General features: G+C 36.7%; 1 pseudogene; it reads right to left on the bottom strand.

The window, feature by feature from the left end:
• Positions 1-676: 676 nt before the first annotated feature.
• Positions 677-2,170, bottom strand: LOC147530945 (uncharacterized; annotated as a pseudogene).
• Positions 2,171-16,012: the final 13,842 nt, after the last annotated feature.

The raw sequence follows: 16,012 nt of genomic DNA, 5'->3' as shown, positions 1-16,012 counted from the left end.
AAAACAGGCTGAGGTCCAGTCAGAATTCGACGTGGACGGCTAGATTTTGCCCAAGCCATCAACAGAGAGAAAATTTGAAGCTATAGAGGGAAAAGAGGCAGGTTGAAGGAAACATATGGAAGTTACAATACTTCAGGTTTTGTTGAAGGAACTTTTTTTAAGTGGATTTAGGCCCCCACTTTTTTAAGTGGACAAAATAAATTAAGACCAGGTTATTTTAACATGGGCCCCCACTTTTTTAAGTGGACAAAATAAATTACGACCAGGTTATTTTAACATGGAGCAACCAAATTGCCCGATCACCAGTACCAGTGGTTGTTGGTGGACAGTAAAGGCAATTGTCATTGAAGAATGTGGTGATAAAAAATAATAGAGAAATTAAGCATTTAGTTTGTAGAAAGAGTGAAACTGTTCGGCTCCAATCGAAAAATCTAGAACTGTTCCTAGAAAGAGAGAAACTGAAGATCAAAGATTATGTTAGTTTGTTAGGAGCGACATTACGTCGACATGGATACGTAGTTGACAGGGCCGGCCCTGAATTTTCGGTGGCCCGAAGCGAGGTTACAAAATGTGGCCCCTTCAATTACATCAAATTATAATATTCTATTGCAAAAAATTTATAAGTAGCGAAAATATAAAATTGTATTATGTAACAAAAAAGTGATGATAATCACAATCAATTGAACATCGTTCTTCTTACATTTTTAGATGCAAAATCACTAATAATTGTTGAATAATCAAGTGTGTCGGCTATATATTTCTCAATAGAGAAAATAGCCAACCCATTTAACCTTTATTGTGACATTGTGGACCGAAAATAAGATTTAATCAACTTCACCTTTGAAAAACTTCTTTCGGTAGAAGCAACAGTGACAGGTATGGTCAACAAAATTCTATAACTAACCCATGAATTTGGATAACACCCCTTTATATCATTCAAATAGTTTAACACTTCAATTGGTCTTCTAATATCCTTTGGTATAAGACGCCTCAACACTTTGAGTTCTGAAAATAAGTCTAATCCATCTATATCGTACGACTCATTATGTTTTAGAAAATTTTCAAGGCAAGCACATGAGTTCCTCAAATGACCATCATCTTTAGAATTTAACTTGGGCAAATCAAACAAAAAACCAAAAATCTCTTCGTACTTTTGAAATTGTTCGAATCTACTCTTGAAAGAAGAAAGAGCACGATCCAATATGTATAAGAAGTAATTAACTGGAAATGATTCTTCAACTGACATTGATGCATTTTCAGTTATATTCTCGTCAAAATGTTTCTTTCTACGTATAATGCGTTTTTCTCGGAATGTAGTTTCAACATCCATTTTAATTGCAATCTCTTTAGCTTCAATCATGGCTTCTTGAAATCCCACTTCTCTATAATTTTCAAGATAAGAAATAAGCTCTTTCAACTTCTCTAATGCAACATAAATATCCATATCTTCAGTCTGAAGTGTTTTGCTAACGGAGTTTACCGCAAACAAAATTTCATGCCAAATAACCATGCTAAGCAAGAAATCAAAATTTTCAAAGTCTTGGGTTATGATGTTTTCGGCATCATGAACCGTTTTGGGATTATTACTTGTTTCTACCAATTCCTTTCACGCTTCACGTATTTGTAAAGCTTGGTATCGTATTGCTTTAACACTTTCAACTCGACTTTCCCATCGAGTTTGGGAGAGTGACTTAAGTGTCGTAGCTTCAAAGCCTTGTACTTTATCTTTCAATATTTGCCAACTCTTAGGTGAAGATGAAAATAACACATAAATACTTTGTATGGCTCCAAAGAAAGTAATCCCTTTAGGACACGAATTGGCCATATCATAAAGTACAAGATTAAGACTATGACAACTACATGGCGTGTAGAATGCTCTTGGATTTATTTCAAGCAATCTTTTTTGCACACTTTTATGTTTTCCTTTCATATTAGATCCATTGTCATATCCTTGCCCTCTAACATATTCAATATTTAGATGACGATGATCCAAGTCATTCTTAAGAACTTCAAAAAGACCATACCCCGATGTATCCTCCACTTTTAAGAACCTAAGAAAATATTCTTCAACTTTTATTGGAGTTAGTGCAACATTCACACATCTTATAACTAGTGAAGTTTGTAGACTTTGTTCTTCAACAGACCAAATCTCCGGCGAAGGATGACCCATTCGACGGAGTTTTGAAAAAATAAATATAGAAAGGGCACTTAGGACATTTACTTTAAAAAATGGGGTCATATTTGAATTTACAGAAAATAGGGGGCCATAAAGGGAGCTGGTCACAAAGTTGGGGGCCAAATAAGAATTAACTCTTTTTAATGTATTTTATATATGACCGTTAGAAAATTGTTTTCCAACCTTCGCTCATTCCTTCAGAAGGAACTGAACGAAAGTAATTTCCTTGATTTGAAAAGGAATCCAAGAAATGTTCTCAGATTCGAAACAAAGAAAACGTCTGAGAACATCCATTCCTAATGTTCACTGCCACCTCAACAACTTAGGATAAAAGCAAAATATAACTATCTGTAATGTCTTTTGTGACCATACATAAAAAATTCTCTTTCGAAGGGATTAATGACATGGATGCATACACAACCATTCGACGATTAAAGGAAGAGTTCATGTAGATGTCGTGAATGAAGAGGTCTGATACCTCTAAGACAAATTCTGAAAGTAGTCTTTAGAAAGAAACATCGAAAGGTTCTTATATTTTCGATATGATTCGTCTGTTCGAAAACATAGAAAAACTGAATTTTCTCTTCTTCAAGAAATGATAACAGATGTTATCCTTCACCGGTTCAATACAGATTAAACAAAGATGGATAAGACCTTGGATAAGTCAATCAGTTTGTTGTAAACAACTGACAAGAACATTGAGGAACACCGAATTTAAGAAGCAAGTTTTTGAGATTCAGAAACTAAAAGAATATAAAAAAAAAGTTCTAATGATTCAAATGGACAAAGAGTCATTGTAGAGAGACAAAACACTTGGACAAAGAGGAAGTCCAAACAGTTGTCGACTTCATAACCAAGATTGTTTCTCATTTACTGTAAATGTTTCTTAAGTAATGGCTAGGCCATTAAAAGGAAACTACCCGAAGTACGTGGAGGATAAAAAAACGGAACTGCGTTCAAGTTCATGTATCTTTGTTAACAAAGTTAGTTTGGCAAATACCGTAGACTTCCTTCATCGGTGTTTCGGACTGAATATGAAGATCAAAACGAGCCCAAGGGAATTTAGTGCTTGACTAAAGTAAAGAATAGACTCTTAATAGCAAATAAAGTAAACATTGCAGCATTTGCTATGAGTTCTTAAATCTTCCTTAAGACACTGATATAGGTTAGAAATGAGCAATCGTTATTGCGTTATAAATCAATACCAAATTAACAAATTTGGTTCTAGGAGAACTAAAAACGTTAATAATGATACTAAACGCTATAATCAAAGGATTTAAACCCGTTAACTCTGTTTTTGTTATAATGTTAGATTGATAGAAGGCACATGCAAAAGCTCCAAAAGAATGGACTTCTGAGTTCGGATGATTTAGAATCATACGACACATGCGAATATCATATAAAGGAAAATATGACAAAGTCACCCTTTTCGAAAGGGAGAAATGACTAGTGAACAAATAGAACTCATATATACGATGTATACAGAAATATTAATACACTGGCTAGAGTTAACATGAATTACTTCGCCACGTTTATTGACAGCTTCAGAAAGTATGAAAATGTATTAGTCATGTTGTACAAGTCAGGATTGCATGAAAAGTTCAAACAAGCACAAAATGAAGTAAATAATCATCTTGACAAGAATTATAAGCCATCTGATCAGATCGTAATGGTGAATTTTTGAATCAAGAAATTGATAACCATCAAAATGAGTTAAGAAATAGTTTGTCAGCTTGCTCCGACAACACATCATAGATGGTGAGTCCAGAGGGAGTAATCAAACATGTCAGACATAAATTGATCAATTATGGGTTTAGGCAATCTTTCGAAGATTTTCTAGGGTATATTCTCAAAACGGTCGTTTACCTACTTAACCACATTCAGTCTAAAGTTGAAAAGACACCATAAGAGTATGATCGTGGAATCGTTCCAAAGTGGTATTTTCTTACTCTGAAGATACGAAACTAACGTAAATAGTTTAAGGGAACTAAGTTTGCATATCAGACAAATATTTCTTTATAGATAACCATAATAAATACTGGGATTCTTCTACAACCGATTAGAGAACAGAATAGTTGTTGCTCATGATGGTGTCATCCTTGAAATAAAGGTTATTTCTAAGAAGACAAATGGGAGAAATATAAATATCAAAAAAATTCGATATGAGGAACAAGTGAACTCTTTAGCAATTAAGGGTATCTCACTAGAACATTCTTGAATATTTCGAAAATGTCTTCAATGTTGTTCAAACCCTTCGTAGGCGTTGAAGGCTCATAGATCTGTCTTAGAGGACTAAAATCCTACTAGAGAAGACAATGAGCTAAATACTTATGAAAAAGCTATGAAGGAACCAGACTCTGAAAAAAGGCTTGGAGCCATAAGGTCAAAAACGGAATCCATGTCTAAAATCAAGTTTTGAACTTAGTCTATTTAACTAACAGGATAATTCCTGTTGGGCATAAATAGGTTTTTCATAGTGAAAAATAGACAAGGATGGAAACATTAGTGTTTTCCAAAGCAAGACTAGAGGAACAAGGAAACAAAATTCATCTTATGAATTTGAAAAGATCATCTCTCATGTCACAATGCTTAAGTCCATAATGATCACACACTAGCAAACAAAAAGCAGAACCAACTTCCTTAACAGAATGTGTACGTGACACAGTTCGGAGGATAGTTAGCTCTACTAAAGTTGGTGACAATTGCAAGCTTCAGAAACCCATCTGTGGATTGAAGCGGGCAAGTAGAAGTTGGAATCTTCGACTCAAAAAAGTAATCAAAAGTTGATTTCTTGGAGAACGAAGATAAATCTCCAATTTCAGGAAGTTCAAGAAGGTAAGTGGGAATGACCTAGTTTTCTTAGTCTGGTATGTAGACGACATACTATAAATTGAGAACAACCTCATGTTGAAAATAGTTTAGGATTGACTCAATAAAAGGACCACACAGAATAGGTGAAATGCTTTTGGGCATAAAAGATCTATGAGGATAGATCGATAAGGTGATAAGACTCGTTCAAGAAAAGTTCTTGAAAAGTCAATATGAAAGACTCAAATGGAATATTTCTATCCTAGACTCATGGCACACAACTCAGCAAGATTCACCATCAGAAAGACTCGGATGAGCAAACATGCATGAGAAAAATGGTTATGCTCGGACATAAGATCGGTCATGTTGGATATGTTTAGCATTCGCTTCAACAATTTTAATACTTGGAGTAACTATAGTCTTTTCTAATCAAAACCAGATAAGTTGATTTAGATCGTAACTGAGCAACAAATAAAGTACTTCAGAAGAACTTATGATGAGTTCTCGGTATAAAGCAGGGAAATAAAATGGTTCAAGAATGTCATATGTTGCAAATTTCCAGACTAAGATTTCGATCTTGACTTTGAAAAAAAGTAACCTGGAAAGGTTCCACACAAAGACTGTTGCAAACTCTACAAATAAAAGAAAATAGTTAAAGCTTGAGCGGCCTTAAAGTAGTATTGAAATACTAAAGATTATCGTCCTTTAATCGGGATGAAAACCAACGAAATTCACACATATTAGATTTATAAACTAAACTGTCACCTTAGACCAAATATCATAGTCATACAAGGGTCATAGGCATTAATCGTTTCAGGTAAAAGCTTAGACTAGTAAACTGAGTACGTAAGAAGGTACGTGGAAAGGCTCAAAATTAACAAACTCTTGTTATCAGAAACAAAGAAAATTATTTTGTCATATAAAATTGGTTTAGTAATTAAACGACATTCCAAAATAATGATATATTCCAATAGGTTTATCAGGTACTTGATCTGATAAATGAAACCCTATTAAGTGAACTTGGAATTATTTCGTTATTCAGTCCCTGGTCCAGGTCATTGAGTGGGCAACAATGACTTATGAAGACTAGCATGTGAGATTGACTGATAGTGTTGTTTTATGGGCTTTGGGAATATCAGTATTCAAGTCAATTACATGGGTGTATAACGCACTGGATAACCCACAATGGGAGTTCTTCAAATGATGAAACATCATGAACTCTCATAGGAAAGATTTGAGAGATTCCTTTTAACATGAGTGTTCTGCTCATCTTATGTAAGGAATGCCAAACTTTGGTACCGTCAAACATGCCACCATAAAGGAGGTTATAAAGGCAGATATTGGGTGAGGCATGATACATATGAAGTTGAGTGGGAGTACAAGACTGGATTATGTCCTCCTAACTAAGTTAGGATTGTTATCTCTTGCCCTCTTGGCCACTTGAAGAGAATCAACTGAAAATACGTGGTCGGGCTCAAATGGATTAATAGTAAATCATTTGTTTTGACAGTTGTTCACTAGATCAAGATAGTCTGAAAGATATGACATATCAGATGAGATGCGAAGTGACATGGGAATCAATCATTGCACTTGTTCTAAGTACAAATGGGAGACTAAAGGATAGGTCCTTTTGGTCTGAAGGTGATGCCCTTCTAAAGGAGTGTCCTTTGAACAAGATGACAATGCGCTCAATTTGCCAAATAGGATTACGATGACTTTATTTAGAAGACCATCTAGTCCGGTCGAATTAGGGATCATAATGCTTAGCTAGAAGCCAACTACGATCGCAGGATCACTTCGATGATTCGCGGCTAACATAGACCGGATCCTATAACGGGTTACACCAACGAGTAGTGGCTTGATCGGAATTGACTAGAGGGAACAAGGCAAAAGGTTGGATTAGATCCAACTGAATGGCCCAAAAGGTTCGGATAGGATCCAGACGAAGATAGGAAGAACCGAGCCCGAAAAGGAGGCCCTAGCCAAGCTAAAGGGAAAATCCTAATTTGAATATGATTCTAACTTTAGTGTTCTCTATATAAGGACCATTAAGAACAGATAAGGGGTGGAATTTTCTCTGGAGAAAACAATCTCTACAACATCAAGTGGAGAGAGAGATTTAGGGAAAAAACTCCCAACCTATCTACCTAGTCAAAGAAGAAGAATTCTTCTTCTCAACCTTCAATAAGGTCCTAGTTGACATTAAAGAAGGGAGATCAAGTCAATTTACTCAAGTGTCTCAAGTAGAGGAGCTACAATTTGGAGCTCTCATCTTTAGGATAAAGGCATCGGATTTAGTTCGAGGTAAAGCGATTGAGGTAATTTTCTATCTTATTCTAGTTCATCTTTAGTTCTTGCATGGAAGCCTAATAGCTAGTGTTAGACATATTAGATGTCTAAGATTCCGCTTAGAAAACTAGGTGACACCATAACCCAACACCTAAGACTAAAAAAATTCTAATAATAGATCATAAGATTCTTATTAGTTACCAAACAAAAAAAAAACTATTTGGACTCATGAATCAACAGATTCATGATTCCGTCAGCCAAACACACCATAAAGGGTTGACAAATCTAAATATTTCATGGTAATCACATGTTCTTAACTGAATAAAATCTTAGATTGGTGAGCAAGGGTTAGGCCGTCAGGAGGAAATGAGCAGGGAATGGCCATTTATGGCAATAGCCTCTTTCTGTGTTTCTTAGCCCTTTTGGTGATCACTTGTGATCAGCTATGGCAATAGGCTCTTTCTGGTCTTAAGTGTCTTTAGGCCCAAGATGTTTGTAAGGATGACAGTTATACAACATATTTAATTCATGATTTATCTACATATTATCTATTTATGATGTATCTATGTCATGTAATGAATGTAATGATTTTTGGAGGCTTTGTCAAATAATCATCTGTATGTATTGTTATAAAATAGGTATAAAAGTGCTGACCGGAAAAATTCATGATAAATCATAATCGTTTGTTTCGTTCGATCTAAAACATAGCCCTTTCTGCCCTCTCATAAAAATAATCATATATTCACCCTTTCATCTATCTATTCAAATTTTAAATTTTCCTCACTAATTGGTTATATTTTCTAAATGGCCCCCTAGTTTATGACTAACTTCCCGCCTAGTCCCATAGTTTATCGAAAATACCTAGATGACCTTTTCCAAATCTTTTTTTACTCGTTTTCAACACACTTAACCAAATTTGAACCTCTCCATTTCCTTCCCCTTCCCCATTTTCCCTTCTTCATCTTCCTCTCTAACATTTTTCAGAATTGAAGCCTCAAAACGACGTCTCAAAATCTCAGACCAACAACCGATTAAAACAAAAGATTTTAGAGAGAGAAAGTGAGTTTTAGAAAGAGAAAGTTGAAAATGTAGGAAATATCATCTGTTTTGACACATTGACCTAACTTGAACAACTATTCATCAATTAGATTTGTAGAAATCGTTGTTTATATAAGTGATGAATTTAGCTATCAAAGAGAAGAACTTTGGATTTCAAAAAGAGTTAATTCCTATTTGGCCCCTACTTTGTGACCAGCTTCCTTTATGGCCCCTTTTTTTTCGTAAATTCATATATGGCCCCCTTTTCTTAACACCGTCAGTCAACTTTTATGGTTAATCTTTTGGGTTAATTCCGTTTTAGCCCCCAATTTGTGACCAACTGGCCGTTTTGGCCCCCAATTGTGTCCGGCAGTTCGTTTTAGCCCCAAGGGCTAAATTTTTGACGAAATTATCCTCGGGGGCCAAAACAGAATTATTTGTGAAAAATGTTAAAAACAAAAAAAAAACACATCACACCATTCTTTATCATCCACCTCATCTTATCACTCCTCCACCACACCACCTCCTCTCCACCTCACCCTTCTTCTCCGGCGGAATCTTGCCGGCCGGAATAAAAATTCCGGCCGACCACCTTATTAAAAAAAAAAAAAAATTTATTTCTCTCTCTTCTTCCTCCTTTCTCTCTCATCTTCTTCCTCCTTTCTCTCTCTTCTTCTCTCTCATCTTCTTCCTCCTTTCTCTCTCTTCTTCTCTCTAATCTTCTCTCTCTCTCCCTCCTTTCTCTATTCCGGCGAAGATATCTTCGCCGGAAAGTGTCTGGATCTGGGGAAAACCCCAGATCCAGACAGCCCTCTTCGGCTGGGAAATCCCAGACGAAGAGGAGCACTCTTCGTCTGGAAATCCCAGACGAAGAGGGCTGCTCTTCGTCTGGGATTTCCCAGCCGAAGAGGGCTCCTCTTCGTCTGGAAATCCCAGACGAAGAGGAGTCTGGATCTGGGGTTTTCCCCAGATCCAGACACTTTCCGGCGAAGATATCTTCGCCGGAATAGAGAAAGGAGGGAGAGAGAGAGAGAAGATAAGAGAGAAGAAGAGAGAGAAAGGAGAGAGAAAAAGGAGAGAGAGAAAGGAGGAAGAAGAAGAGAGAGAAAGGAGGAAGAAGAGAGAGAAAGGAGGAAGAAGAGAGAGAAAGGAGGAACAAGAGAGAGAAATAATTTTTTTTTTTTTTAATAAGGTGGTCGGCCGGAATTTTTTATTCCGGCCGGCAAGATTCCGCCGGAGAAGAAGGGTGAGGTGGAGAGGAGGTGGTGTGGTGGAGGAGTGATAAGATGAGGTGGACAAACAAAAAAATAAATATAAAATTACAGAAATGCCATCGGGGTAGAATTGGGAGTCTGGATAAAATTTGGGGCCAAATAGGAAATTTTTGGGGCCAAAACGAACTGCCGGACACTTATGGGGGCCAAAACGGCGAGTTGGTCACAAATCGGGGGCCAAAACGGAATTAACCCTAATCTTTTTGTTTCCATTATTACCCTTGTTTATAAAAGAGATTTTGGAAATTCAAATTTGACCCCCTTAAAAAATGGGTTGATTCCCAAAAAACTTAAGTTGTCTAGAAAAAAATTAAGGGTCAAAATAGAATTTCTTTTAAAAAATACCAAACACACTTCTCTCACCTCTATGTCATCACCAATCTGCCCACGTCATCACTCACTTGCCACCTCACTATCTTCTCCGGCAATGGTCGACGGCCGGCAAAAATTCCAACGACCTTTTTTTTTCTTCTCTCTTCTTCTTTCTCTTTCTCTTTCTTTTTTATTCTCTCTCTCTCTCTCTCTCTCTCCCTCCTTTCTACTCTCTTTCTCTCTCTATCTAATGCTCCGGCGAAGGGGTCTTGCCCTTCGCCGGAGCATTAGAGAGAGAGAGAGAGAGAAATAAAGGAGGGAGAGAGAGAGAGAATAAAGAAGACAGAAAAAGAAGAGAGTGAAAGAAGAAGAAGAAGAGAGAAGAAGAAGAAGAAGAGAAGAAAAAAAATAAAAGATGGTCGCCGAAATTTTTGCCGGCCGGCGACCATTGCCGGAGAAGATGGGAGGTGGCAGGTGAGTGATGACGTGGGCAGATTGGTGGTGACATGGAGGTAAGAGAAGTGTGTTTGGTATTTTTAAAAGAAATTCTGTTTTGACCCCTAATTTTTTTCTAAACAACTTAAGTTTTTTGGGAATCAACCCATTTTTTAAGAGGGTCAAATTTGAATTTCCAAAATCTCTTTTATAAACAAGGGTAATAATGGAAACAAAAGATTAACCATAAAAGTTGATTGACGGTGTTTAGAAAAGGGGGCCATATTTGAATTTACGAATAAAGGGGGTCATAAAGGAAGCTGGTCACAAAGTAGGGGGCCAAATAGCAATTAAGTCTTTCAAAAACCTAATTTTACTGATCATGAAGGTATCAAAACAGATGAACAAATCTTCCTTCTACATGAGAGCCCAAACAACAAAACGACGATGTCGATCTTGATGATGATGATGATTTAGAATTTGTTTTTGTTTCAAAAGATCTTAATTGGTAACCACTACAAATGGTAGTCAGAGAAAGTTAGAGTGAGAGAAATAGGTATCCAAATCTATTTTATTCTCTAACCTTTTCTTTCTTTCTAATTCGTTTCTGACGTCAGGGGTTGAAGAAGAAAGGATTCGATTATTTGTCGAGTTTCTCGGCTTAATCTAGAAAAGGAACAAAGAAAATTAGTTTCTCTCCCTATCTTCAATCTATCTTTTTCTGTTTAATTAGAGTCTGAGTAGAGAAGCTGCGCAAAGGTTAACTTTGGAATAAAATTTCTGATTTTAATTGCTCTATTACGGTAACAGCAAAACAGGGGCCATTTGAATATTTTGGATAAACTATGGTGTTAAGCAGGAAGCTGGTCACAGGGCCATTTGGGAAATAACCCTTATTTTAATAAACTCCCCATCTAGTGAGATTTAATAGAATCTTACCATCAATAAAACCCTTCATTAACCACCTGTGTCTCCCAGTTGAAAGAAATGACCATTAAAACTTGATTTCAAGAAACTTTTTAGTTTCATTAGTACCGATTTGAGTATCTCACTACGCAGAACCGAAACGTATTAAAAATTACAATTTGAGATTGGTTCCATAATTTAAGGATCTAGAACAGCAACCTCTAAGAATTACGGGTATCCGTCGGGTATCAGATATTTATCGGTTCTTTTAAAGACTTCTAATTTAATCATTTTTAACACTAATTAGGAAGTTTATACTTCCTTCAAAAACTCAAACAATTTTTGTTGAACCTATTTAATAAGAGATACATGAATGAGTTATTAAAACTTATAACAAATCTCATTATTGTATATTTTAAGTTGCTATAAAATTTGTTATTTAATAGAATTTGATTATATATTAAGAATGTTATCTGAGAAACTCAATGACATGAATTAGAAAATAATTATCATAGAATAAGTAATGAGGATCTTAAAATTTGTGAAAGAATAAACTAATTACGTATTAAAATCGGGTATCGGGTATCTGTCAGATATACCCATTTAGTATTGAAATCTTATCGGTTCCAATCTAGCAATACTCGTCGGGTATTACATTATTATCAGATATGAAAATGAGGATCCATAGCCGACATAAACAGTTCTGGTTCAGTTACCGGTAAATAGGTACCGATTGCCACCCCTACACACAATATTTGCTCCTAAAACATTAGTTGTACAGTTGTTTACACCATAGTTACTGGTTGTACACCACTAAATTTATTAACTTCGCAACCTAAATTCATTTTTTAAATCTTATACCATAAATATAACCCAACATTTCTCATATCCCACCAAGCTTTCCTCAACCATTTCTTCTCATAGAAAAAGAAAATCTGGTTATTCATCTATAGCATCTTCACCCTGTGTCAATATTTCTCTTCTAGCGGACCAGATATATGGCTTTCAAGCTATAATTTCAAGGGTGCTTGTGTTTTTATAACATTTTAAAGGTGCTTGCAGTCTTCGGTCTTGTGACCTTATTCTAAACCAAGCGTTCGGGTCCTTGGGTCGTTTGTTCATGTTTTCGCCCTTCGCCCTCGTGCGCCTGATTTTTCTCTAACAAAACTTTCATGATTTCTTCTCTTTTGTTTGTTAGAGGAGAATAAAAATTATATTCGGGCGTGATGCTTTTGTTCCAATCATTTTTTGTGGGACTTCGATCTTTTTTTCTTTCTCTCATCCGAGGTTGTTCTTTCTCGACATAAAACTTATTTACGTCATGGACTTTTCCAAACCTTTCTCCGTGGCCATGATGGCTTGGACAATTTCGATTTAGTCGGCCAGGATCGTAGGTTCTTCTCTAGTTATCCCCAGAGCACGATGTAAGTTGTCATAATTATCCTTTTAGAGCTATTTGAGTGAGCTCTACACTCTAGCGGGGGATTTGGACCGTCTTGGAAAATATTGAACAAGTCCCATTGCAGAAGACGGAGGCGAGATCTTCGAACGACCTTCTAGAACTGGGGCGGGAGCGTGGCTTACCAAACCCTGGCATCGCTTTTGAGGGTAGTGAAGAAAACTCGACACGTAACTAATTCGTCGGTAGTGGCTAGACTCATGACTGTAGCATAGTCATTGAGAAAGATATACGAATCCCCCGAGCCGTTGTAACTTTCGAGAGCGGGGCATTTAAAGTCCCTGGGTCGTTCGACCACGAGTATCTCCAGACTGGGCGGTGGGGGTGGGGTGATTTTATCCAGCAACGACGTTTCCTTTTAAGCGACTATCTAGTTAATTCTACTAGCAGTTGTATGACCAAAGCGTTTAAGGAAGGCTTCTCTTTTCTTGAGTCAATTTCCAACACCGGGATTGAAGGGATCTCTTTTTTCCTGTTTGGCCATGATGGGGTTCTTCATGTTCTCATTGGATCCTCTCCGTCTCTTTCATTCTGGCTTCATGGCTTCTTTTCTCGGTTTTCTTTTTATGCTTCACCCATTACCTGTCTATGGCTTCGACGTTTTTATTGTTCCTGCTAAAGGGGATATACGTGTTGGGTTTTCCTCTTATTGGAGAAACCTAGTTGGGTTTGGTTTAGTAAACCGAATCCAGACCCAAGTTTGTTTTCTATGGTCGGTGGAATTAGGGTTAAAGGGGAGTCTATAAATACTACCTTTGATCTAATTTATAAGGGTGGCCACAACTACAAACGCAAAAGAGAAGAGAGGAGAGAGAAAGAGGTCTGTAACAGGGGCTGAGTATTTTCAACACGTACAGTCCTTGGTGTTAGGAAAAATCCGACGGTGAGATCTTCTCCGATTGAGCTGAAATTTTGCAGCGGTATTCCTAACAATTTTATCTAGTGTTTGGACGGCGGGATTCATATTTGGTGGCCGGAGTCCTAGTGAATCTAGAGCTGTTTTTTACTGCATATTTTTGGGTAGTTATACTCTTTCTTGTGAGGTTTTCTTCGTGTTTGAAATTGATTCTTTTGGAGTCTGAGTTTCTAGTTTGTTCTATTGGAACAAGGATGACGTAGTTTGTGAGTTGATTTAGAGTGGACTACTTGTCCCGTGGTTTTTACATCTCATATTGAGGAGGTTTTCCACGTTAAAATCGTTTCTTATTTATTTTCTGTTCTTCGTTTACTGCTGCCACTATTCTAGGTATTCTTCTCATAACTAACACAAGTGAGAAAAACTTATATTCCGCTGCACCGACGCACCTGTTTTTCCAACAATATACCCCTATTGGGGCTACAGGACAAAGGTTGGGACTACATGAATAACATATTTTTTCCATCACATTTTCTTCATTTAAGCGTGCGACCTTTACCACCAAATCATCTTCTCGTAGACATGTTGAGTTCGAGGTATTCGATCATAAGTGATAGATTAGACGGCCGCACCTTCAGCTACACCTCCTTTAATAGAGTTTTTAACATCGATCTTATTTACCATTTCTTGGTATGGTTATTAACCTCCTCAAGAAACATAGACTTACAACGTCATAGCAATTTATTAAAGTGAGAGAGCAAGGGCTAAAGTGAAATTTTGAGGGTCATTGATGTAATTCACGCGAATGTTCTGTCTCTAATTGTAATCTTGGTTGAGCTCACTTGTTGATGCGGTTACACCACGTCATCAAGTCGGGTCTAGACCATCTCTAATGCAACACTGATGCAAATTTTAAGCGACCAAAATAATAAGCTAAATCTAACTCGTATTTTTTGTAATAAAATAACCGCAAGTGCACGAGTCTATGCAGTGTAGACCTAGCAAGTACGGGTCAATCCCACGGAGGCAAGTCGGAAAATCTATTCTAATTCTAAACTAGTAAATAAGAAACTTTGATTTTTCGAGTCTGATGATGAAATAAAGTAATAAATAATTGAAAGAAAATTGATAAGAGGAAAATCTAGAGGTTTGGAATCCGCCACATATAAACCCTTTTAGATAAGCAACTAACTAATGAAATCCTCTTTTTCTTTATAACTCAGAATTTAAGATGATGAATCATCTAGATTCCAGAAGATTATTTGTTCGATCACTTATTTATACATAAAATCATATTCACGTTCTCTTTAGCAAATATGATTTCTCAACTATTGACTATCAATCAATAAGCATATATCATCCAAAGAATTCACTCAAGCAAGATATATGAAACTAAAAGCATAAACAATGAAATGAAATCAACAAACTATAGAAGAAGAATAATTGAATCACATATAAATGATTTAATTAATTAAGAAACATGTATCAAAAGATCAAATATGGATTTTATCCTCTAGATGGAAAATTAAAAACCCGTGAGTACAATTATCATGGTCATAGTCAAAGATTGATAACAATAGAGAAGTAATAGAAAAAAGAGAGATCACGAAACTCTTAGTTAATTTGCTCCTCCTTCGCTACCAAGATTTTGTACCCAAGTTTGATTCAAGTTCTGCTCACCAACTATTGAAGTCCCGGTTGCACACTACTGTTTCCAACTCCAGAGGAGAACCCCTGGTTCTTCTTTCCGACAAATACTTCGTTTTATTCTGAATCAAACTCTTTACTCCAAATAAACTACCTAACAAGAAAAACACATAAATAATTAGAAATAAAATCCGAAAGGAACTAACTCATCGAAGTTAAGTGATCCAAATGTGGCATTTTCACCCCACATCAAACACTTAAGGAAAACTCTAAAGATCTTAGGTGTTAAGTGTAAAAGGTGGATCTCTAAATTTATGGTGTCTTATTTCAGATCTCTATCACAAATGCGGCTACATTATTTTAGAATGCTTTTAAAGGCGCCGCCCCTCTTTTTTTAGTCAGGCGTGCCTTCACTCTTGGCACTTCTGGTAGGCCTTCGTCTTAGCAATCTGAGGCCCACGAACTAGAAAGTTGGTGGGCACTTAGACTAATCTCGGCCCGTGTTGTTCAAGCCCTCCACGGATTAGGCCCAGTCCTGGTGCCCTCGGTCTTGCCTAGTTCGTGGGGAGCAAAGAGAGAAAATTTGGGTCCAGAGTAAAAAAGAGGGGCCCTATATACGTTTCCTTTTTAGAGATTCAAGTCTTCAAGATGAACTTTGATATGGAGATGGTTTTTAACTAAAAAAATCTCAAAGCAAAGTTAGCTCGGCCAAATACTATTGCTCAAAAAAAGAGCAACTTCCAAGGAAAGCAAACGTCCCCTTAAAGAACCAACTAAATTACTTTGCCCACATATGCCGTGCCAAACTAGCA

The sequence above is a fragment of the Eschscholzia californica genome, unplaced genomic scaffold, assembly GCF_041429995.1.
Source record: "Eschscholzia californica isolate CP2 unplaced genomic scaffold, dmEscCali1.0.p SCAF_6, whole genome shotgun sequence".
In the NCBI taxonomy this organism is placed as follows: domain Eukaryota; kingdom Viridiplantae; phylum Streptophyta; class Magnoliopsida; order Ranunculales; family Papaveraceae; genus Eschscholzia; species Eschscholzia californica.
The sequence above is the reverse complement of the archived record's forward strand: the minus strand, read 5'-3'. Positions and strand labels throughout refer to the sequence as shown.